This window comes from Pelophylax lessonae (genome assembly GCF_965119305.1).
Source record: "Pelophylax lessonae genome assembly, chromosome: 4".
Taxonomy (NCBI): domain Eukaryota; kingdom Metazoa; phylum Chordata; class Amphibia; order Anura; family Ranidae; genus Pelophylax; species Pelophylax lessonae.
The window spans coordinates 264,793,175-264,819,734 of record NC_138771.1 but is presented as its reverse complement, the minus strand read 5'-3'; the positions used below and the strand labels follow the sequence as shown (position 1 = coordinate 264,819,734).

Below are 26,560 nucleotides of genomic sequence, written 5' to 3'. Positions count from 1 at the left end.
TTGATAGTTGATTACAACAAACACTGATGGTATGGTTCCAGGACACATACAAGCAATAGACGTTCCTTGGCTTGCTACAGTGTAAAAAACATTCCCATCAATTTTTTTTTTTTTTTACTCACAATATATTTTGCAGAGAATACTTTTCCACTTATGGAAGAACCTAATTAACAGAACAGTACAGCAACCAAGCAGTCTGAAAAATGATCATGCCACCAAAGGTCTTGGAAACTTGTACACATGCATGGCTTTATGAGAATGTGGTGGTAATTTACTATAAATCTTTCACAGAAAGAAAAAATAATTTTGGGTAGAAAGGAAAGTTAACTCCACCATCCATTGTATACAGTGGGAGTGGTAATTTCATAAGTAGATGACAATCTGCCAGTTAAGTGGTAGCCAATCTTGTTTTTCTTTTTTCCCCCCAAAAGCAAATTTGCAACACCAATTGTGACATTTCATTTTCTTGCAATATTCTAACATTTTATTTTTTCAATATACAGTCAAACACAAATGGAATGGTTAACCATTTAAGGACACAATAATGGCTGGTCTCAAATGAATGTATGGAGTCTGTATTTGACACAGACCAGAGCCAAATAACCATCGATAACCAAGCTATTGGTGGTCGAGAAATACAATGTATAAAAAAGTGTTTATCTAGTAAAAATAAATAAATGAGACAGGAAACTATGCTAGTGAAGCAACTAATGCATCTCTAAAGACTTTCAATGTATGTGGAATAAAATCTGTTTTGTAAAAAGGAAGAATATACTGCCAAAATCAAACCTTTCCCTGAGGTGTAAACATAAAATAACTTGAACAGCTTTACACATCAGCCCCCATTAAACAGTTTATTACAACACTAAATCTACTGTAATTGAGGTGGTATTTACAGACATTATCATGACATGAACATTTTAACAGGAATAAACAACTATAAAAACAAGAAAGAGTTGATTTTTTTTCCAACTGCTTGTACATTATAAATCGTAAATATAATGTATAAACCCAAGTTGCAAGAGCTAATAAGGTTTAAGTCACACAGGTTTCCTTCAAATAAAACATTTAAGCAACATAAAAAATAAAAGTAGATCTACTGGTTACCATGTTTGCAGAATTGCTTTATTCACATCTAGATCTGCTCATTTTTATCCGTAACTTTGAGCTGTTGAATCATATGAAGCAAACTGATGGCCAAGTATCTTCTTTTCCATTAGATGAACATGTGATCTTTAAAGATGTTCCTCTTCTGTCAGCTGTAACGTTTTAAGATTTGTGATGTAGATTTTTGCTACAGTACATAACATACAAAATCTCTGATAATAGTACAAACGTTTTGTAAGCAATTACAAAATACTAAAATCTATGCAGTGTTTTGATAAATAACCAAGACATCACATGCAGAAAAAATTGCTAATGCATTTTATATACATGCGTATAGGAATTTAATTGTAAGAACTTGTTTTACATAAAATCATAACCAAGTGTATTAGGTGTCTTAAATCCAAGCAAATTCTTAGATTTAAGACACCACAACCACCTAACATTAAAGGAACACCTGCGCAATATTCATAGACTATTCATCTACATGAAAAAACAAACCACAATATACATATATGTATATTAAGAATTTAAGAGATTGCTTTTTGAATGTGAAAATGTAAAAGATTTGGTAAAGGTTACATTTAAAAGTCTGCAAAATGCATTACATATTCAAACCAACAGAAACAAGTTAACTGCAGTTGGAATACAATTTAAGTACAATAACACTACATATTTAAACACAATTACATATGTGGTTGACAGTAAGGTAAAATTTTTGCTAAATTGTAGAGTTTTTTTTTCTTAATACACTTCAGTTGATTTACTGAAGGAAAGACGACTGTTCACTAAGCAAGGTGACTGTTTTCTGTGGTTAGCAAATAAGGTAAAGCTCTGGTACTTCCATCATCTATGTGAAGTGAAAATAATCCCCCCTCCCCCCACCATTTTCCTTGAGTGTTTTGGTATTCAAAGTATACACAACTTTGCCTTATGTACTAATCGAAGGAGAGATTTACTTTGCTTAGTGAAGAGCTTCTACTCCTTTATTAATTTGTCCCCACTGTTTAGATTGCAAAAATTATTATAATTATTTTTTTTTTATCACAGTCCTTTTCCACTAAAACGCTAGTACAAAGAAAACAATTTTGTAAATGTAGCGATTTATTTTATGACAATTTGGAAATGAACACTAAATTCCTACTGTTTTGATAAACATTTTGTTAGCTACAAAATAAAGAGATAAATATGGAAAAGTGTTAAAAAATGCTTAACATATCAAAAATTACACAATTGAAAAAAAATAAAGTAGTGAAGGATCCTGGGTATAAAATGGAAATAATTATTTGAAACTAAAACTATGCCTGAAAGACATCTATAAAATAAGATTCATCAGTTTTGAGAAATTTTATTTTACTAGAAAACTCTTGTATCTAGATCATCACCCAGGGCAAGCGTGAGCCAATGTGAAGTTAAGATACAACTTTATTAAACTTGATATATTACATTTAAAAAAATATAATACATACATACCAAGTATACAGATACTAAATTACAAAGCTAAAGCAGTATATACAAAAAAGGGACAAAAGCAACATTCACACTAAAGCATACAATATGCAATTGTCAATTTATTTACAGAGAGAAAAATTGCCATCAGAAGCAATGCTAAGGCAGGCCACAGATAATACAATTTTCTTTCCTGCGAAAATTGCTAGATTTCACCATCAACACCCTTCCACGGAGCTATTGCGTTCTCCTGGGGGGTCGTGGGCACCGTCTCTGTCGGGAGAACACAGTGATTATCGCTAGCTGCTATAGCCGTTGCCAATAATCGCATGTAAAAATCCGGCATGCTGGTTGTACCCAAGTCGATCAATTGATGGACTTGGGTACAATCAGCCTCTGCCCATAGATGAACCAGCCGAGATTCAAACCTTCTATTGCTAGCTTAAGTCTGTATTCTCTCAACAGAGACAGTGGGAGATATCTGCCCTGATTCTACACTCACGGGTACGAAAAAAATATTTGGCAAAATAGTATACATATATTTCTTTAAGGATTAGTCAAATGAAAAAGTATGTGTGTGTGTTTTTAAATTAAAACATTTATATTTGTATTCAAAGTTCTTGATGACTTAAGCCAATCATATATTGTACTGCTTTAGGAAATCTAGTGATCTCAACACTATGAACTACTAATAAAGTTACTTGGAAATCAAAATTACCAACCCAACAAGTAAAATAAATAAAATGCAGGCCTACAATAATAGGAAGACAGCAAGGTCTGCTAAACACTCCTGATTTAGACCAGTTAAAGAGGACAGTTTTATACAGGTATTGGTTTAGTAGAGAAAATTTTAAAGTATGGAGAATGAGCCAATAGCATGTACGAAATAAATACAATACTGTAGACTTTCTTCAACCCATTAAGTGGAGTAGATGGGCACAACACTATAGGAATATACCTGTCATGCTATTTGAAGTTTTGGCTTCATCTCTCTGAACATATGTAACCAAAATAAGTCATAAAAAATGTATTACTTGCTAGTATACATCTCAGACACTCCTGAAAAAAACAGTCATCCAGAAACGCTAAGTGATTATTATCAGTGGGAACTGAACGGAACATCTGGTCTATGTAACAAGACCACAAATCTGTTCCCACTAGCGAAAATGTTTTCCAATTTTTTTTTGTTAAATATAAGCACTAATTACGGTAACCTATCTAACTTCACGTCTGACCAGCGTTAAATACAGCATACAGCCTATTAACTTATCAAAATAGTAAGGCTATTTCAATGCAATTCTTAACAAAAGGAATAATTTACAGCAAATTGTAGTGAATGTTACAGAAAATGACAAGGTTTACAAAATGTCAGGAGATGTTGTCATCGTTTACAGTATTGGTGCATGGGACAGTTTAATACAAGCATGTTTATTACTTACAGACGGTGTGCTAAATGCTGTTTTTGTTAGATTAAATCTACAAAGCATGGACACAAAAAATGTCTGCACTAAAGGAATCGTGATTGTCAGTATGAATATAGTTAACATTTAAAAGTATAGCTCCCTTTTAGATTTTTTATTTTTTTTTTTTTACAAAAAATAAGGGGGATTTTCTTTTTTTACCATTCGCCACAAAAACAACTGTGAATGCCCAGTGTGTCAGTGCAGAAGACTGATGTGTCAGAAAGCAAACTCCTCTTCCTTCTTGTAAAACACCAAAATATTTCCCCAAGTATTATCATGTCTGCATAACCAGGGATATACTTCTATTCATAGACAGATAAAGGGGGAAGTTAAAAAAAAAAAAAAATGCCTAATTCATTTTTTTTTTTTTTTTTGTAAGAGCATTATTAAAAAGGAAGGAGTTTATTTATAAAGCTGTGAATGTGACATTCAGCAAACATTAACTGCAGGTGTTATCTTCCTTGTACGTGTGTTTTAAATGTGAGATATTCACCTGCAGGAAATGTTTAGTGAATATAACGTTCAGTGCGTTAAAAAAAAAAAAAAAAATACACCTCTAAGCTATCATGCATACTATTGATCGATTCCGTTTTTAGGATTCCCTAACTTATTTTTTTTTTAACCCCAAGTGCAGTATTCTTCTCTGACACAGGGCCACAAAAGCAGATTGCTCACACAGATAGATCATCACATACAAGCAAAAACTGACTTAAAGCGGACCAAAACTACACATGTAAAAAAAATAAAAAATAGAAATTAGTAGGTGTAAAATTATTTAGGACACCTTACTATTTCAAGATGTCAGTCCACTAATGATATATACACTGTGCAACACTAAGCACTGCTTGCAATCCAACATGGGATGGGTCCTAGACCCAAAATCCAAGTGGAATATCAGAGCAAAAAACAAAACTGGTTCAATAATTTTAATAAAGAGACTTAGGCTAAGAGTTTAAGTCCGTTTTAAGCAAAAAAGCCATATTGTAATTTACCTACAAAAAAAATTGCAAATACAAAAAGATGGGAGGGGGGGTTTCACATTTGACTATGGCATATCCTATTTAAAGAACTCTTCCAAACTAAGACATGTATTACAAAAGGTTTACATATAAAATGATGGAAATCAATTTCACCAATTTACAAAAATCACAGCTTAAAATTAAAATTTACCTTAAAGACTGGCATATGCAAAACGTCAAAACTTTACAAGTGCCTTGTATATATGACAGCTCCATATATAAATACAGGTCAATCATGCATATGTTTGGATGTGCAGGATAAGTGGAGTCTGTCATGCTATCTACCTGCTTAAAAATACACCTAAGGACAGCAAACAGGTTAACAGTAATGTAATCCACATACCAAGTAGTGAAAGCACATACCCCCTGGTTGTTTACTTCTGCAGCCAAGGAGCCCCCAAAAATCACAGACTGCAGTGAACTGAAAGACTGTTTACTTTCTACACACGCTGAACAATGGCCCATTCCCTCTTATACATTCCAATTGTGCCAAAAAAAGACTGGTCATTGCAGTGATGGACCAAAAAGAATATGTTTTTTTAAGGGGCAAGGGCAGTGATTAACACTGCAAGCATTGAAATCTACAGATTACAGGGGCTTGGGATTCAGGGCTCCTTGGCTACAGGGGAAAAAGTTTAAAAAGGCGTGTGCAGACACCAACATGCACTGTAGTCCTGAACTTGTTTATTACCCTTATGGTTCTGAAGTTCTTTAAAATGAGTCTTTTAAGTCAGAGGTGGGTTTCTAAAAGTCAGGCAAAAGCGCTGTAGGGTGTAAGGACACTTAAAAGTATAATGCAAATCAATGTTACACAGTAGCACTGAATCTCATTTAAAAGTCATGCTTTTTGTTGCAACATTAGAGCCAATTATGCATTTGCACTTGTGAATATACTCTATTAGGAAGCACTATACAATACATCAAAGCTGTATTAACACAAACAATGTTAAAAAGTTATTTAATGGGGAAAAGTGAAACATGATAAAGCAGGCACAAATTATAGTCCAAAATCACAATAGGTAAATGAGTCACAAAGTTTTGGAATTGTAATCGTTCATTCTTAGCAACTGTCAGGGATACACAGAAAAGAAGGCAAGTCTTACAAAAACAAATTTTCCAACCCTTATGCTTTTTCTTATTAAAAAAGAAATTGAACTAAATATTTAAAGGGGCACTGAACAAAAAGGAATACCATTTAATATTGATTTTTTTTTTTTTAATGATGATTGGTAGCCAAATATAAACCTCTTGTTTTAGGATACATATTTTAGCCAGAAATAGGTAAGCCTGAGTAATTTTCAATTGGGGGCTCTAATGTCATCCCAAATGCCTGCAAGACAATCTCTCTATTACAGTTTAATACAATTGTCTCTTTGCAATTAAAAAGGTTACCTACTGTAGAATATGAACAAGTAGTTTGGTTTTCCACTAATGGAACAATAGGTAATTGCAATGAACTACAAGCTGTACAAGAGTCAAAATGCTCATGTGAAAGTCTAATGGGAAAAAAAAAAAAAAAAAAAAAAAAAAAAAAAAAAACTTCATGGGGCCCGATTTATAAATGCTTAGAGAATCCCTAAAGCATGGCTCTTTTTTCACACATTTTTTTTTCTTTTTAAAAGGAGCCCAAATAAAGTCGTGATGCTCTAAAACTTTAAAGCTGGGTACACACGGATGCAAAATTGTCAGATTCAGCAGGGACCTGTCAAACGCTGACCTGTGTGTAGGCCTCCCGGTTTGACAGGAGGCGTTCATTAGATTGCCTTCTGTCAAACCATCCCGCCAGTAAACAACCAGCAATCAGTAGCTAGAAGCCAATCAGCTGTAGCGCTGATCAATGTATTCTGATAGCAGAGGAAATTGTAGGTATAAGCACAGAAAAATCAGTTATTTGTGCCTGTCCTCCTGGAGTGCTTTTTCTTCTCCATAGACATTTTACTATTCACCTTTTCATATTATTTGAACTTGCTATAAAACTTGACTAGTCCATTCCCTATCACTTCCCCCCTACTACTTGCATGTCAGTCATTTGCTCTTCTGGTAGTGTCTGTTTACTCTGTGCTGACCAAGGGCATTTCTTCACCTTCGCTTATAACCTTTTATTTGGGATTAACAACGATTTCCCTTTGGGATTAATAGTTACCTAGTTAGTCAGGTTGAAAAAAAAAAAAAAAAAAAAAAAAAAAAAAAAGACAAGTCCATCTGGCTCAACCAATAAAAAAAAAAAAAAAAAAAAACACAAACAGTAAAAAAACCAACTAAACCCAACCATACAATCCTATACCCGCAGTTGATCCAGAGGAAGGTGAAAAACCCCAACAAAGCATGATCCAATTTGCTTCAGCAGGGGAAAAACTGAATTTTTGTAAAATCTTACCTGTAAAATTCCTTTCTCTGAGTCCTCCGACAGTCGCCGCCTCTTCATATTCGTCACATATGGGTATTAGACTTTGCTCCGAAGGAGTAGCTAGGCAACAGAATATGTTAACAATAAAGCTTTAACATATCCCACCCTCAAGGGGTGGTCCCCTCAGTCAATACCCTCCTACTTCCTGCAACCATATCTCAGTTTTAGTGGAATAGCAGTAGAGTATACATTCAAACCCCAAAAGAGGGGCGGGGGCGGCGACTGTCGGAGGACTCAGAGAAAGGAATTTTACAGGTAGGATTTTACAAAAATTCCGTTTTCTCTTACGTCCTCCGACAGTCGCCGCCTCTTCATATTCGTCACATATGGGGACGTCCCAAAGCAGTGCAAACATGAGGGGTGGGAAACGCATCCGCGCCGAAAGGCAACGCAGTCTCCACATCAAAGAAAGGAACCTTACCAAAGGAAGGAAACCAGCTGGGCAACAGCAAAAATAAGTGCTCAACAGGAGCAACAACCCAGGAAAAGACAAAAAACCAGGGGATACAAAACTTATCCCAACAGCCAGGAGTCCCCAACAAGGGACCCTAGGGAACAGCCGCACTAAGAACCTTGCGGCCAAAGGAAGCATCCGCCGATGCCTGAACATCTACTTTGTAGAATTTTGTGAAAGTGTGTACGGTCGACCAAGTCGCCGCCTTACACACCTGGGCTACAGAAGCCCCATGACGACAGGCCCAAGACGTACTCAGAGATCTAGTAGAGTGCGCCTTCACAGGCACAGGGGGAACCTTCCCCTGCAAGGCATAGGCCTGTTCAATGGTCTGCCTGATCCATTTGGCAATGGTAGAGGCGGAAGCCGCCATGCCCTTCCGAGGACCCTCTGGAAGAACAAACAAGGAGTCCGTCTTTCGAAAAGACTCAGTCGATTTAAGGTAAACCCTAATCGCCCGAACAACATCCAGAGAATGCAATCTCACCTCCTTTGGATGTGTAGGCTTCGTGCACAACGAAGGCAAAACAATATCCTCGTTAAGATGGAATTCCGAAACTCGTTTCGGCAGAAAAGAAGGATTAGGTCGCAAGACCACCTTATCCAAATGAACAACCAGGTACGGAGACTTGCAGGACAAAGCCGCCAGTTCCGACACTCTGCGAGCCGAAGTGATCGCCACCAAAAAGGCGACCTTTTTGGACAACATAGACAACGAGATCTCCCTGATCTGTTCAAAAGGAGCACGTTGTAACACAGACAGGACTAGATTCAAGTCCCAAGGGGGCAAAGGATCCCTCCTAGGAGGAACCAGATGCCGCACACCCTGAACAAAAGTGCCAACCAAGGAGTTGGAAGCCACGGGACGCTGAAACAGAACGGCCAGCGCAGACACCTGACCCTTTATCGTAGCCAGCGCCAAACGCTGATCGACACCCGTCTGAAGGAAAGACAGCACACGGGAAACCGAGTACGTGCGGGGTGAAAACCCCCTGGACTCACACCAGGCAAAATAGGCCTTCCAAGTACGGTAATAAACCTTTCCCGAGGAAGACTTCCTCGCGTTGATCAAGGTATGAACAACCTCTGGAGAGAGACCCTTCTCCTTCAGGACCTCGGTCTCAACAGCCAGGCCGTCAAAGCCAGCGACTGTAAAGCAGGATGGTAAATCGGTCCTTGAGACAGTAGATCGTCCCGAAGAGGCAGACGCCAGGGGGCGTCGACCGCCAGATTCACGAGGTCTGCGTACCAGGACCGGCGAGGCCAGTCCGGTGCCACAAGAATCACCGTGCTGCGTTCCGAGTGTAACCTGCGAAGGAACCGGGACAGCAACTGAATCGGTGGAAACGCGTACATCAGCCTGTACTGATGCCACGGGGCCACTAACGCGTCCGACGCGTCTGCCCGAGGGTCGCGCGTCCTTGCCACGAACCTCTTCACCTTGTAGTTGAGGCGAGACGCGAACAGGTCCACATCTGGAAGACCCCACTTCGCGCACAACATCTGGAAGACAGCCGGGTGGAGAGACCATTCCCCCTGATCCAGGGTCTGGCGACTCAGATAGTCCGCCTGCCAGTTCTCCACTCCCGGAATGTGAACCGCCGTTATCGCCGGGACATGAGTCTCGGCCCAAGACAGAATGTCGGCCACTTCTCGAGCCGCTCGGGCACTCCTGGTGCCCCCTTGGTGGTTGATGTAGGCCACCGCCGTGGCATTGTCCGTCTGCACCCGAACCGGGCAGCCCTGCAGCCGGTCCGTCCAGCGATGAAGACAGAGCCTTATCGCACGCAATTCCAGAATGTTGATCGGGAGGGAAGACTCCCCCTCCGACCAGGTCCCCTGGGCGGACAGAACGCCCAGAACACCACCCCAGCCCGACAGGCTGGCATCCGTGGTGATTATCGTCCACGAGATCGGACGAAACGACTTGCCCCCGGACACCAACGGGGACTGGAGCCACCACAGAAGGTTTTCCCTGGTGCGATGACTCAACGAGATCTGAAGATCCAGAGATTGAGGTCGCCCGTCCCACTTGGACAAGATCTCCGCCTGGAGACCCCGCGTGTGAAACTGCGCGAAAGGAATCGCCTCGAAAGCCGAGACCATCAATCCCAGACACCTCATACACGTCCGCAGAGACGAGTTCGGAACGTCCCTGAGGGACCTGACTTCCTCCTGAAGAGTCCTGAGTTTGTCTTCCGGCAGGAAGACCTTCGCCCGCACCGAGTCCAGTATCATTCCCAGATAGGGAAGACGAACCGACGGACTCAGTGTCGACTTTGGAACATTTATCGTCCAACCGAACTCCTGCAGAATTTGCATCGTGACAGACAGGTCCGTCTGATCCACCATATCCAGGGTCGCCGCCGAGGCCGAATCGGCCACTAGGACGCGCCTAAGCATCTGCGTCCAACTTGCGATCGCCTGGGCCGCCATGAGAGAAGCAAACAGAGCCTTAAGCATAGAACCCGTAACAGAATAAGTATGACGGGCAAGAGACTCCAGTCTCCTATCCGTGGCATCACGGAAAACAGGGGATCCCTCTGCAGGGATCGCAGTGGCTTTGTTCAAAACCGCAATAGCATGATCCACTGGCGGAGGCACACACCACCGTTCATCAGTGGCAGGCGAGAAAGGATAACGCAGCTTAAATTTACTTGGTACCGCAAAAGGCTTGCGCAAATCGCGCCATTGGTCCTTAACAGCGCGCTGAAAATCAGCATTGCAGGGAAAAACCTGCGGCGTCCTGCGTTTTCTCTGCGTCCCATAAGCCGCCAAGGCAGCTGGGGGACACACCTCGTCCTGCAAACGTAGCGTCTGCTTAATGGAAGCAATCAACTCATCCATGATTGCAAGCTCTTCAGGCGAGCCAGGGGGAGAATTATCAACCCCCTCAACTTCAGCCTCTACCTCAGACCCCACTAGATCAAGAGAGGAGCGGGACCCCGATAGGGGGGTCCCCGCCAGAACAGCCCCATCACCTTCACCCTCAGAATCAGAGGACAGAGTAACTCTGGGCCGTTTAGTAGATTGAGCAGCCACCAGCATTTGCACCTGTGCAGCAAGGCCAGCCACAATAGTGGCCAAATCCCCCCCTGGGGGGGAAACAGCGGTCCCCTGGCTTTCCACCAATACTGTGGGAAACTTGCCCTCCTGAGAATCCATTGCCCCTGTATGCCAGACAACCAAGGGTTAACTGCCCCCTTACAGCAAGCGCGGCAAGCGCAGCCCACCGCACCACACTCAGGCACAATGAGACCCCCACAGGGAATATACAGACTGAATACAGGCAATGGAACACAGGAATAGAAGGATAAAACCTGAGGAGACTCCGCTGCTGCTGCTGCCTCGATCGGTGCTTCCAGGAGGGAGGAAGTGATGCTGCCAGGGCGCTCTATGTAAGCCTATGGAGGCTACAAGAAAATGGCCGCCGTGCATGTAAACCATGCGGCCGGAGCGGGCGCCGGTAAAATGGCGCCGTTTGGCGCCGAAATCGCCGCTCCACAGTGCATAAAATCACACACAATATTATCCCATTATATGGATACATGTTAGATCGCCGCAGCGATCGCTGTATATGCCCCAACATGTCATTAAAAACATGCCCCACAGCACACAGCTCCTCACACTGCCCAGCCAGACATACTCAGTGTCATACAGCTCCCCCCCCCCTTGCAGCCCACAGCATGCAGCCGAGATATAGGGAGACAAGCAGTGTGATTAAAGGCAGGTTACACAGTCCCAGACTGAGACCCCCCCCAGACAGACAGGTCCCCACATAGATACACTTACCTCACATGGCGTGGGGAACCCGCACAGGCGAACAAGCCGCTGCACATGAGGCAGGGAGAGTCGCAATTCAAGACGCACACAATGGCGGTTCAGAAACCGCACAGCGTCCGGTGAGGTAGCCACCTCACCAATCATCCCTGCACCGAACAGGGATGGGTCGTTCACCGTGCCAGGAGCGTTACCTGGCTGAACGCTCGATGGCAGACTGGGAAGCCACTGACCCACGACCTGCGACCAGGGGGATCAGCCCGAGACCCAGTCCGCATGATCCTCTTCGTCCGAAGAACTAACTAATGCTGACAAAAATAACAGCTAAGTAAAGGTAGAGAGAAAACTCAAACAAAATATCAAAAAGAAGAAAGAGTCTGGGACAAAAAGTCCCAGCACAGAGAGAGCCAGCCACTCCTGACAAGCTAGACATTAAAACTGAGATATGGTTGCAGGAAGTAGGAGGGTATTGACTGAGGGGACCACCCCTTGAGGGTGGGATATGTTAAAGCTTTATTGTTAACATATTCTGTTGCCTAGCTACTCCTTCGGAGAAAAGTCTAATACCCATATGTGACGAATATGAAGAGGCGGCGACTGTCGGAGGACGTAAGAGAAAAAAAAATTCCTTCCTGATCTCCCCAGAGGCAATCGGATATTCCCTGGATCAACTTTACCTTATGAAATTGAATACCCATTTATATTAATATGTACACCTAGGAAAGAACCCAGGCCTTTTTTAAAGCAATCTAGTGAGCTAGCCAGAACCACCTCTGAAGGGAGTCTATTGCACATTTTCACAGCTCTTACGGTGAAGAAACCTTTCCGTATTTGGAGAGGAAATCGGTTTTCCTCTAGATGTAAAAAGTGCCCCCTTGTCCTCTGTGTAGACCGTAAAGTGAATAACTCAACACCAAGTTCACCCCTTATGTATTTATACATGTTGATCATATCCCCCTAATCTCCTCTTCTCAAGAGAAAAAATTCAGTTCCTCTAAACTTTCCTCATATCTGAGCTCCTCCATGCCTCTGTATTCTACAGCTGCCAGGGGAGGAGCTTAGGAGAAATACTAGAGGGTCACAAAAAGGTGGGCTCTTAACACATCCAAGATGGTGGTGCCCAGCAGCCATCCCAAGGCATTTGGATGGCTACACAATAGAGGTTTCTACAGTTAAAAACCTTCCATCAAATAATGTTAAATGATCATACAACTTACAAGAACATATTACTAAAATGGCCAGGCAACAAGGTCGGAAAACCACAGCAACAGATTGACTAGGGGGGGATGGGGCCTATAAGACCCAGTAGGCACTTGGGATGATCCTGCTGCAGCTCAGTACCAAAAAATAGGTTAACACTACACTGAGTGGGGTAGAAGTGTTATGACAGTGCTTTATTGTTCTGTATTGTAATGCAAAAACAGAATGGGTGAACCCAAGGCAGGACCCATTTGAAAGCAGCAAAATGTCCTCACCACAGCCATGTCATCATCTGGAGTGCGCTTAACAAATGTGCTCTCAGCTTCACTTGCACCAGAGTTCAAAAGCCCCATTCAATTGGGGAGGGAGAGGGGGGTGACAGAGCTCTCCTATCACAGGCTGTTTTCTGCAGAATTATTCAGGGGAGACTTAAACACTGCAGGCTTTACATCGCAGTCTGCATTTTATGGAGTCAAAATAACTGTGCCCTGCAGTTAGGGGTATGGGCTCCCTATCAATTAGGTCCAATATGCCCTAAACAATTCTGTCGGCATTGCATTTAAAAAAGGTTGCAGGACAAGGCGCCTGCTTAGTTACCAGACAATAACCTCCTCATCCTCGGTGTGGTCATTTTTAAAAAAATTTATTTATTTATATGTATAAGGATGCAAATACCACAATTAAAAGTATCAATTTTATTGACACACTTATGTGGGGATGTCCGCAAAAGATGGTTCTGAACATCACTTTTATGTACATGTACCAGCTATAAATACTGCACAATATGGATAAAACAGATTACACAATGGAAATTTACCACAGTAAGAAAAAAAAAAAGACTACAGAAATGTTATTAGCATACAAATGAAAGACTACCAAAAGAAATTACGCAAAGTGTTTAATACACTGGGATAATTCATTATGAAATATGCACAGATTAATTTAAAGAAATCTAAAGTGCTCTCCTTACAGGAGTGCTTACTATGGTTATCTTTTATTAATGTAAAACCTTTATCCCGAAAGGAAAAAAAAAATAAAAATACGTTGCTGTAACTGCTTAAAGTGTGTCAACAGCAGTTTGGTTTTAATTTGTTAGCCAAATTCATATAAATCTGCTCATGCATCTAACACTACCCTCTCTCCAGATTGACAATGCTGCTGTTCAAGGGTGGCTCAGTTATGCCTCTATCCAGAGCTCTCGGACCCCCCCCCCCCCCCCTTTCCTGCATGCCTCCATAGCAAGCCGCTTGCCCTAGAGCAGTGATGGCAAACCTTGGCACCCCAGATGTTTTGGAACTACATTTCCCATGATGCTCAACTACACTGCAGAGTGCATGAGCATCGTGGGAAATGTAGTTCCAAAACATCTGGGGTGCCAAGGTTCGCCATCACGGCCCTAGGGGAACTCGTGGGTGCTCACTCACGAACCCCACTCTGTGTGTCTATTAGACACACAGAGTGGGGCTCAACCCAGTCTCCTCATCACTGGCTGTTACTGATAGCAGCGGGAGCCAATGGCTCCCCTTGTTGTACCTTAGCCAATGAGGAGGGAAAAAGCTGAGAGAGCCTTGGCTGGATCAAAATCAGGCTCAGGTATTTAGGCGGGTGCTGTAGGAGGAAATGCAGCAAGGTAAAAAAAAAAACTTCTGCCTTTACAACCACTCTAAAGGGAACCTGCCATGATCAAAACCATCACTACTGACTTCTTTATAAAGGTGTATGCCTATAGGCAAATCTATAATGTTCCCTCACTTCTTAAAGGACAATTCACTTACAGGAACACCTGGTTTACATATTTTTGTTCCGAGTCAACAACTCAGTCAGTGGTGCAGCATGAAAGGCAACATCCCCAGAGCATGGACCCTAAAACAAAACAAAACAAAAAAAAAAAAAACAAAAAAAAAAACAAAAAAAAAAACAGCAGCAATAGCCTTACTTTGTCATGACAAACGAATAATAGGGTTTTTGGTCAGTTTTATTTTATATAAAATTTACATCGTAAACTTTTTTTTTTTATTAAAATCGTTTTTACATTTTTAAAATAAACATTTACTAGAGCAAATTTCAACCCCCCTCTCCCCTGTAGAGATATCCCAGGCTGCACGAGTCCTCCTCTATGGTAACCTTATACTGTCCTAAAGCCATCTTATGATGCCATGGATAGACAATACATAAGCCACAATGGTTAAGCAAATTTGCAAAAGATAAAAAAAATAAAAAAAAAAAATCAGGCACGTCTGAAGTGTTAACACACAAATATACACCATATATTTATATATTATACACACACACACACACACACACACACACACACACACACACACACACACGAAAAGGGCTGAACATTTCTCAGTCATCAGGATGCCATAGTGACTGCAAAAAACGTCTTTATATGTAGTGAAAATTTGTATCCTGGCTATCTCAATGTCTAACCTTACAGCAGGCAAAAAAAAATTTTTTTACCCAGGACAGAAGTGCGTTTCTGGCAAAATTATAAGGTTAACCCCTTTGCGCCAACCACGTCCTTTTAAGAGTTCTAAAAGCCAGTAGGCAGAGGTGGGCATTTGGGTCATGTGACGTCTGTGATTGGCTGTCACTTGATTGGAAAGCTCCAAATCTATGTGGATCTATGTGGCTATATTTGGCCACTCGGCCTTAAAGGCCCATCTGCCACGTGACTGCAAATATGCGTGCGGCTGGCATCAAGAAGTTAAAATAGAGAGAAGGCCTAATACAAATGAATATCCCAGTGGATACAGCCCTATTAATAAACAAGTTTAATTTACAGAGGAACCATACTCACCTTCCCTCCAATAATGTAACGTCAGCAAGCTCTGTTGCGGCCACCAATCTCTTTGACCAGTCTTCTTCCAGGTATGGAATCTTGGGCCATCTTGATTTGCCATACCGGAATGACATGAATCCCCGGCAAATACAGGAGTTCATCATAGCAAACGCTGATATTGCGCAGCTCAGTGTACATTGTAAAGCAGATAGTGAAAAGAATCCTTTACTACAGAAGAAACACAGTATATGGTATGTCTCTTCCACAATAAAAAGCCTGCCTGTTCAAACAATGTATCTTTTGATAGCTCCATTATTTCACTACAGGAAATGTATGTTTATGTTTCTGAAGTAGTGTATCCTCCCCCACAATTGCCATTTCTCCATTCATTTTAACATTACCTGCCTATAAAGCAAATTTTAGCCATTTCTGGGAGTATCAAATGCCTAGCCCCCAGTTGTGCTGTGGCTTAAAATCTTTGGTTTCAAGAGATGTTTTTACATTTTGTTTGCACAGTTTAGGCCCAATATAAAATCCCAAAGTAATATAATTTTTATTAAGAGATCCTGGAGAACAAAATGGTGGTATTTCCAATTCTTTATGTCACACACTTTTAATGCAATGGTTTATCAAATGCATATGTTCAGTAAAATTACATTAGTTAATTTTAGTGCACATAAACGCAATACAGTAGCAAAGTTTAGTTAAAATATAAAAAGGAAAATTAGGTTGTGCTAAGTACATAGATACCAAACACAACAAACATTAAAATTGTGTGCGCGCCCCAGAAAACCGTGCCTAACTTTGGTACAATTTTTCATAGGCAACAATTTAAAACCCTTATAGATCATCAGTTTAGCCAACATGAAATGATGGTCTGAGAATAATTGCTCTCAAACGGACACGCACAACGATATATAATCTTTGTAGCCCAATCAATGTTTCTATACTTATGGCGCTTTTCCACTGCATGGAACCGTACCGGTTCGGCACGCTTTTGTGCTTTTCCACTGCGGTACCGCATGGTATAGGGTCGGAACGGTTCGGTACAGTACGGTATAGGTTTGCTTTTCCACTGCATGGAACCGAACGGTACGGTACGACTCTGAAAAAAACAGTACCTTTTTTGATTGTGGTTCCAACAGGTACCAAACTGGTACCATATCCCACAATCCTTTGCATGCAGTCACTACTAGCCACGGATTGGTCAGAGAATCACACTCACCCAGTTGTTATCCCACCCACTTAACTTTAGTACTACTTTAGTGGAAAAGCAAACCTATACCGTACCGTACCGAACCGTTCCGACACTATACCATGCGGTACCGCAGTGGAAAAGCAAACCGGGCCAAGCAGGGCCGAGTAGAGCCGAGCCGGTACTAGCCGGTACTTGCAGTGGAAAAGTGCCATTAGACTCATGCCTCAGGGGTACTATGTTAGCATGTCAATAGAGCAGGCTTCTTTAAAATAAAAAAAAAAATTCTGGCGGTAGAAGCGGAAATTGGTGTTTAATGGAGGGCTAATTTAATTTTGTTTTTTAACCACCTTTTATTAAACTCTTCATTTGATTTAGAACACAAAAAGACAATTAGAAAGGCATATGTGACTTACATTTATTTACACTTTTTTTCACCGCTCAAAATTTATTGTTATCACAAAGGGCCTACATGGAAGTAATTTGCAATCTGTACTTCAAAGCTGACATTTGGGTTTCAATAAAATTTGCAAACATTGCCAGCTAAACCTATCAACCTTCCCTCATTCCCACTACAGATCACAGTAGATTTGGTGGCAGAAACCAGAGTGCTGGAAAAAGGCACAGGAATGTGATTCACTCAGGTATTTGGGTGCTGAAGATTCTTTAGCAAGTTTAGCTTATTAAGAAAGAAGTTTAGTATCCCAGGCAGAAGGACAAGTAAGTTTGAACCATGTTTTTTCTTTTTTTTTTTCTTTTTTGCTGGGAGGCCTGTCTTTTAAAAAAGCAATGGTCACTTTAAAAACAAAAAACACTGTACAATATCTCATTTTGAGCATTATTAAATACACGGATACGAATTTTGCAAAATAGCAGTGGGAACATCATTCTGCAAAAATGAATTTAGATTTTAAAAATACTTCAGTAATACGAAAACATGGATGCCACTTTTCTATCAAAAGGGGGTACAATACTCCACCTATGCGGTTTCATCTACACAAAAATTTATTTGCTAATTTGATGAGAATGTTTTGTTAAATGAGGTTTTAGGCTGTGAGGAGGTGGATTCTTATTGTATTGCAAACCAAAACAAGAAAGTGACTGAACAGTTAGCCACATTATTGGTGCAGGGAAAGGGGCCACAAAACAGATTTAGGTACTTGGTAACTCCTTTTCTAGGAAGTCTTCCAGGACAGCATCTGAGAGATAGGTTTACTCCCACCTAAAAGAGGAAACACCTCATCCACCATTTTAAAAGGCCGTCGCATACCTCAGTGCTTCAGTAATATACAAGTACCAGAGGAACATGCAAATACACACTATCCTTCCATAAAACTTCCGCCTAAAAAAATAGGGACGGGTATGAGTGCTGCCCTGGAAAACTTAATAGAAAAGGGGATACAAGGTACCCAACTCCGCTTTTCTCAAGACATCTTCAAGGGCAGCATCGGCGAGGATTTAGAAAGTAATACTACAGGGGGGAGGGGTCTACAGCCTGAAGGAACTTTCCACTGAAAGATTGGTCCTGGCTGGACAGGAGATTTATCCTGTAATACTTTGTAAGGGTACTGAAGCTCAACCAGGTTGCCACCTGGCAGATCTTGTCTGGCGTAACTTCTGCTTTATCCACATATAAAGATGGTCAGGCCATGGTAGAATGGGCTGTGGTCCATTTGGGTGGTATATGGTTGGGATTGGTAGATGTAAGAGATGCTAGTCTCTGCCAGCTCTGTGGAGTTATTGAGGCGAACCCCTTCCTCTGTCCATACTGATGTCAAAGATTTGGGAAATTACCACTAACTCCACTGAGAGGTTCTACCTATAACTATGAAGAGTAGCAGGGAACCCCTAATTAAATCAGTTTTAGGAATCGTACTGAAATTGATTACTCTGTGCGCCATTGGAATAATGCTGCACGCACTGAAGACAATAAGGACCAAAAACCCCCTACAGCGATGATCAGAATGCCACCCTAAAAAATGGCCACAAAAAAACATTGCTTTAATGCCACTTGGTTTGCTAAGTATCATTGGCACCGGGAACCACCCAGGCACCACCCAATGAACAGCCAATCAGGCTCAGGCACTGTAAGCATGGAGACGCTGCTTTCCACCCCAGGTTGGGTCTGAAATAGCTAAGAGATCACCAATACCTGAATCGGAGTGAACTACTGTAAAGACTGGAGCATAAAAGAGTATAGTAGAATTCCATGATACCTAGATCATAATTACCACTGCAACTCCTGATGTGTCCAAATAGCTACTTAAAGCATGGACAAAAATAATGCCCTTGACCATCAGTGTAGAAAGGGGTGACCAGGAAAGCGGTCTGACCACAAAAGAAAGAAATACACAGAAATTGCTAGGTTGCCAGTCAGTTCCTAAGCATATGAGCAATATGTAAGAACAATCATACAGTACATTCTTGCATACACAATATAACTGTCCCCTCATCTGAATGCAAAGGTCAGGTGTTCTTCCTGTGTATTAAGTCTGAGTGCCCCCAAGGACTCTGGCACTAGTTATGATATTGGTATGCGTAGAGTTGGGTAGATCCCTGCTTGAAGAGACAGTCTGTAGAAGTAGCAGGATAATCCATTCATGTTAATTGTTACACCACGTTCTGTTAAGGAGGACCATCAGAAAACTAAGTCCTCTTCAATCACTTTAGGCTGGCCCCTTCTGCAGGTACAGCAGGTATAAAACGCTAAAAATAAGGGTCTTTACTGTGTAAAATTCAGTAATACACTGACTCATCCTGCTATGCACATGCTCAGTTGCTCCCCATTTTAGGCATTTTTAGGCACTGCCGAGATTGTAGACCGAGATTTACAGCCTTAAAGCAGAATTAAACCCCCATTATCCTTTAACGCCAAGGAAGCTGCTTCTGTCTGACCTGTAACAGTCATGGTGCTGCACATACGATGCAAGTCATGACACCAGTCATTTGATGGTTTAACAGTTTGGTTGATGCAACAAGCACATGTGACAGTTAGCAATACAGACATTCCAGGAATGCAACTTTTTAGAGACCTAAATCGATGGGATTTGTTTCAGTTTAGGCCCCTTCTGCACTTGTGTGACCTAAAAGTCGCGTGATTTTGACTGAACTGAAGCAATGCCTGCGTAATCTTGAGGTCTATAGACCTCAAAACACATCAAAGAAGACATAAGGAGGGAAGGGACTACTTTGAAGTTTCTGCGATTTGAAGTCACACAGATATGAACGGTACTCATTGGAAACCATCGAGTACGACTTGTCATATGACTTGCAGTCCCAAGTCGCAGGACGAGTCACACAAGTGTGAAAGGGGCCCTTTAATTCACTTTTGCTCAGGGGCCATAGAAAAAGATACATATTGACTATGTTTGAATATAGTGCCATAACAACCCAGGCCAGGTACAAGATCCGAATGATAGCAAATGATAAACCCTGCACATAAAAATGTGCTGCAGATTATCATGCGAATGACCTGACTGCCTCTGCAGCCTTGGCCTGGGATTTACTATTGTATCGAACATAGACATTATGATATAATGTAGTGGCCCCACATCCTTGGTGTAGGCACACCCTCTTATATAGTGCCATAACCTTAAGACCATCTCTACTATAGGGATGTCCGCATAAACACAACTGCTTTTGAGGACATAAGGGATATACCATATTCCCTTGAAGCTAGAGGACTGGAATCATGTCCTAAAAGCTACCAGTGTCAGGCCCAGAGAATGTGTTTGGTAATGCCTGAATGTGTGGGATATGATTGTCTGCTGGAGGAAGCCTCAGGAGCTAAGTCTCCAGAGCAATCCATATACAAGGACAGATACAACTGGAGTATAATTGAAGAGATACATGTTCAAAGAACTGAATAGTGCTTAATCATAAAGAACCTGATGCAACAAAGCCCATTTCCTAGAAGTGGTGTGTAGAAAGCCCACCGATATATAGTCACCGGTTGTGGAGAGAGAGGAGAAAAAAAAAAAAAAAAAAGTATCCTAGTCAGGCTCCTGCCCAAAGGTCTGATCTCCAAACCAGGCACACACGATGTCTTTGTATAAAGACAACCATATTGCCAACTGCATATATTCAGATTTAAAGCAGTATGCGTATAATAAAAGCTTCCCAAATCATGTCCCATATATGGCTTAGGCCCATGCACAAAGTAGACTATCAGTAGTATCAAATAAAAACGGAGTCCCAGACAATTGGCAAAAGCCTTGATCTGCGACAAGGAGAACTTCGTTGAACATTCGCAACTAGATGTCCAGTACCTAACAGTCTATTTCATGTCCATGTTAATGTCCAAACAATATCATATATGTAGACGAAATAACATATTGCGACATAGAATACTGCAGAACCATCAGAGAAGTCTCAGCAGCCAAGACTCTTGGGCCCTCCACATGTAATCACTGTCTGAATATATTCAAAGCAAAGGGATGCAGTAGAAACGACTGAGTCCCCAGGTCATTATATAAAACACATAAGGATAAAGTGTTATGTATAGTGCACCATCACACTGAAACTTCTGGAAAAAAACCTGCTTCTAAAAGAAGGCCGATTAGAAACACCGCATAGATGGAGCAAGTTTATGAAATGCAGTCACAGATTGCAAATTAACGTTTCATGTGAAATTCGCTAACAAAAGGAAATCTAGTTGAACTACAGCCACCAATATATCCACTTCATGTGTATGTTCAAGATAGACCTAAACTACTAGCATACTGCAGAACCCTGAGGACAGTCATGGTGCATTCAACTAAGATACCCCCTGATCTGCAATGCATACGCAATTGATGTTTATGCCATCAAGCAGATAGCAGAATCCAGTACCTAAAAATGCAATATATACCGTATATTTCCAGTGGAAGTACTGGGGGACTTCAGGTAAAAAGTGTGAAGGTAAGCGCATCAAGTGGTGTGTATAGTGGATACTAATAATCCCTAATAGGTACAGCTTCCACTCCTCCCTGACCATGGCCAAATATTTAGTTGGAATGAGTAACCCATAGAGAAAAGTACATTGAGGTAAACCTGAATATCCCACTCAGGTGAGAAGCACCCAAAGGGTCTCAATTTCTGAGGCCATACATTATACAATCTTCTTACAACTTTCTGTACAACTTTACTTAGATTCACCTTCAACCATGTAGCGAAAGGCCTGCCTAATTGGATACAATTGAAAGTGTTTAGTTTTGACCTCATATCACACAGTCTTTGGTAAATCCAAAGGAAAATTGCACAAGATAATTGAACATGCATGGCCAGCCTTAACCTGGTAAGGCCTGGTGAGAAAATTAAAGCTGCTGACATCCTGAGCCTGAAAATGTGGCCAGAGCAGTCAGAAGTACACCACCTGCCTGTGATACCGAGCAGTCATCAGGCACAGGTTTGTCTATGCAGCCCTTGCATAGAGGACTAGCCCAAGATCCAGTCAATTATATGTTGCAGGATCCATACCAAAATTAAGTACAAAGACCTGATTGCACTCAGACTGTAGGGAGAGGAATGTGTTTGACTTCTTTTACAGAGGAGACTTCGGTCCCTTTCACGCGGGCTTTCTGATCCGATCCGCCTGTCAGTTTATCAGGCGGACCTGATCGGATGCTCCATGCAGCCCTATGGAGCAGTGGATGTCAGCGGAGACATCTCCACTGACACCCACTGCTCTTCGATCCTGTCCATAATATCCGTACGGATGGAAACCCTATTTTTCATCCGTCTGGAGGATCGGATTGGATAGGATCGGATGAGAATGGACAGGCGGTCCATTCTCATCCGATCTCCCATAGAGGAAAGTGGGGATCTGACAGCTCTGTCTCTGCACACAGAGCGGAGACGGAGCTGTCCTCTGCCTTCTGCTCAGTCAGGATCGATCCGTGTGAAAGGAGCCTAATCCTTTTAGGACTCCCAGGGATTATTTTGCCACAGGTTTGCTTATGCACTTTTGGCAAATATTTTTGGCCCAGTTGGCTGCCATATACCCTCACTGGAAGCACATGCTTAGGGAGGGAATACACGCTGCTGGTCTTAGCCAAAATCGCTGCTACCACCAATTAGCATTATGTGCATTGTGGTTTGGTAAGTACAGAGGTGGCCTCAGCATGCTCTGGCTTACCTTGAAGCAGTCTTGGCTCGCAGGCTTTGCAGAGCAGGATGGTGCAGCATCCAACGTGGGTCAGCTTTAACCAAACATCCAACACATGTTACTTGAAAGCTTTCCTGACCCTGCTCTGACCCCACCCCCAAGTGCCCCATCAGTACTATGGGTGGACACATACCCGATAGTGTTCTCTGTCCTCCCTGCTGCAGAAGGCGTCTTGGCTCCTAAAGATTAATATGTTGCATGTTCCAAAAAACACCACCTTGGCGAAACCAAAACTGATGTCATTTGCTGCACCCAATCAGGATGTACCTGCAAATGACGCAACCAGAAGTGCCTGGGGAAAAAAGAGCCTGTGCCCCTCTGCCTCCTGGCCCTGCAGTAATGAGTGAGACACACTCAGGGCGCTACTGATTTGATGTTTGCAGATGGGAGGACAGTTACTTACCCCCCCCCAGTGGCAGCAACCCCGAGGGGGTTACTCTAGTTGCCTGTCCTGAAGCTGTCTAACCTCCCAAGAGGCTTGTGCAGGCACTCAGAGAGGCCCTTGCAACTAGCACAGAGCCTGGAAGAAAATAAACTGCTTGTAGCTCCTGTTGGTCCGGAGGAAACACAAGAACTGAGGCACTGAGGTATTAAAATGGTGGATGATGCGTTTCCTGTTTTAGGTGGGAGGAGACCCATCTTTCAGATGCTACCCTGGAAGACAACTTGAGAAAAACAGCATATGCCAGGAAATCAATGCTACTGAACACATGTTACCTGAGTATAAAATTCGCATAGATAAAGAAAAAAATCGGATTTTTGTAAGATCTTACCGTAAAATCCTTTTCTCTTAGCTCATTGACAGACGTAGTCTTCTTGATTCACAAGAACTGGGTTATGTTGTCTCCGCAGGAGTAGGACTAGGCAGAAAGAAAAAACGTTCTGGCTCCACCCTAGGGGCAGTCCCAGAGGGTATATCCTCCCTCTCTCTGCTACAAGGCATCAGTTCTGTCACAAAGCAGCAACAGAGAATTTAACCCAACCCAACTCAATGATAGAGGGGCGGGTACTACGTCTGTCAATGAGCTAAGAGAAAAGGATTTTACGGTAAGATCTTACAAAAATCCGATTTTCTCTGTCGCTCATTGACAGACGTAGTCTTCTTGATTCACAAGAACTGGGACATCCAGAAGCAGTGCCACAAATGAGGGGTGGGATTGACAGAAATCAAAATCCAATCTAGAAGGCCCAACCGGTGCCAAACTAGAAGTTTTAAAGGCTCATTATAAACAAAGAATGAGACTCAAATAAAAATTCCAACGGAAAAAAACCCTCGAGGTAGACCACTGGTCTCCTCAAATGGCGGCCTGCAAAACCTTGCGGCCAAACGAGGCATCAGACGATGCCATTACATCAACTTTATAATGTTTTGTAAAGGTATGCACCGACGACCAGGTAGCCGCCTTGCACACCTGGACCACTGACGCCTGATGGCGAAAGGCCCATGATGCACTAAGTGCCCGAGTGGAGTGCGCCTTAACAGGGAACGGGGGCTCCCGACCCTTAATAGAATAAGCCTGTACCACCGTCTGTCTGATCCATTTGGAAATAGTCGCGGCAGATGCAGGAAACCCCTTTTTGGGTCCATCCGGGATCACAAAAAGTGAATCCGTCTTGCGAAACGAGTCTGCTTGAAGATCTCACAGGAAAAAACACTGGAGAAAAAAACTACCTAAAAAATATTTTTTCTAAAAAAAAAAATCTTGCCAGGACCAGAGATCCCAGCAAGGAACTTAGGTCCTTACTCCTGACTAGACAGAAAAAAACTGATGCCTTGTAGCAGAGAGGGAGGATATACCCTCTGGGACTGCCCCTAGGGTGGAGCCAGAACGTTTTTTCTTTCTGCCTAGTCCTACTCCTGCGGAGACAACATAACCCAGTTCTTGTGAATCAAGAAGACTACGTCTGTCAATGAGCGACAGAGAAAGTAAAGTTTAAACCAAACAAACTGCTTGTTCATGTCTAGGGGGGACAGCAATTTTACATACATGATCTTCTGTGCCGCTAGACTGGTCCCTGCAACATCTTCTCCACTATGCTCCGATGGACTAAGGAGATCTGAGGTCCTCAAGACTGATGCTAGGCTCGTACTGGATGTGCGGATGCTGGGGGACAGACTATTGTCAGAGCAATGGAGGATCAGGCAAGTAAAAGTGCTTTTACCATTTCCCTAGTCTTGAACAAGCAGTTAAAACTTGCATTGCAGGCACAGCCCCACTGCAAAGGAGGACTTTTGGTTTCCCAAAGTTGGCTTTAAGTCAGTCTACACCCCCAATTCAACCCTAAGGTTCCTTAACATTCCATGGAAGGCTGCTTCTCATTTGTCAATATCGAATTTTTATTGAAATCATCAGAAATGTATCAAAACATGCCAATATGTGTGGACACATTTAAACGCACATTCACATACAATGTGTGTTTTCATGTGTATTCTTGATTCTTTAGGCTAAAAACGCATGAGCATGTATGAGACCTATTCTTTATTTTTTTTTTGCCACATGACAGGGAGGTAGATTTATTAAGCACAGAGCAAAGAAAGGCGATTATTGCTTTAACCGCTTCATGTCCACCTCTATAGCAGTTTTACTGCCACAGGGTGGCACCTGTGCGCCAGGTCACACACATAAGTCATCTGACACTTCCAGGTAGAGGGGGGGGATGTGCGCTTCCGCTGTGATTACACAGTGGAAGCCGATCGGTGGGTGTAGGGGATCCTATGTCCTCTGGCCCCCGCTAATTGCCAGGCAGAGACACAGAACTGTGATCTGCCTATGTAAACAAGGCAGACTTCCATTCTGGCAGGAGGAAAGGGATGAAGGTTTTGTGTTCCTGCATAGCAGGGAAAAAATTCCATCTCTTCCCCTAGTAAAAGCACCTCACACGGTATAGTAAAACACTGTGGCTAGGCACACAGTTAACCCTTTGATTGCCCCTGTTAACCCCTTCCCAGCCAGTGTCATTCGAAAAGTGACAGTGCATATTTTTATAACTGATCACTGCATTAGTATCACAGTCCTCAAAAAGTGTCAAAATATCCGCCGCAATATCCCAGTCCCACTATAAGTCGCTGATCGTTGCCATTACTAGTGAAAAAAAATTAAAATCAAATATTGCATAGTTTGCAATAGTGCATAGTTGCACACTATAAAAAAAACTTTTGTGCCAATTGGGATTTTACCAAAAATAAGTAGCAGTTTTTCAAAAAAACTTTGATATGTTTTATAGCAGAATGTAAAAAAGGTTTAAAATTATTATTTGCGCTATAAACAAAAAAAAACTCAAATGTGATTCAATGCCACCAAAAGAAAGCTCTGTTTGTGGGAAAAGAAAAAGGACATATTTTATTTGAGTAAAGTGTTGCATGACTGCGCAATTGTCAGTTAAAGTAACACAGTGCGGTATCATGGCCTGGCCTACATCTTCCAGAGGTCAAGTGGTTAAAGCAGAGTTCCAGCCTGTATTAAAAGTCAGCAGCTACAATTACTGTAGCTACTGACTTTTAATTTAAGGACACTTACCTGTCCTGGTATCCCGCAATATCGGCATCCCTAGTCGATTC

General features: G+C 42.1%; 1 protein-coding gene across 2 annotated transcripts in view; it reads right to left on the bottom strand.

Annotated features, from left to right (window-relative positions):
* Positions 1–1,118: 1,118 nt before the first annotated feature.
* Positions 1,119–26,560, bottom strand: part of CPSF6 (cleavage and polyadenylation specific factor 6) — a 56,946-nt gene continuing 31,504 nt past the window's right edge. For both annotated transcript variants that reach the window (XM_082254729.1, XM_082254730.1), the window contains exon 10: positions 1,119–1,259. The gene's annotated coding sequence lies outside the window, so the exon portion shown is untranslated. The remainder of the gene's footprint in view (positions 1,260–26,560) is intronic.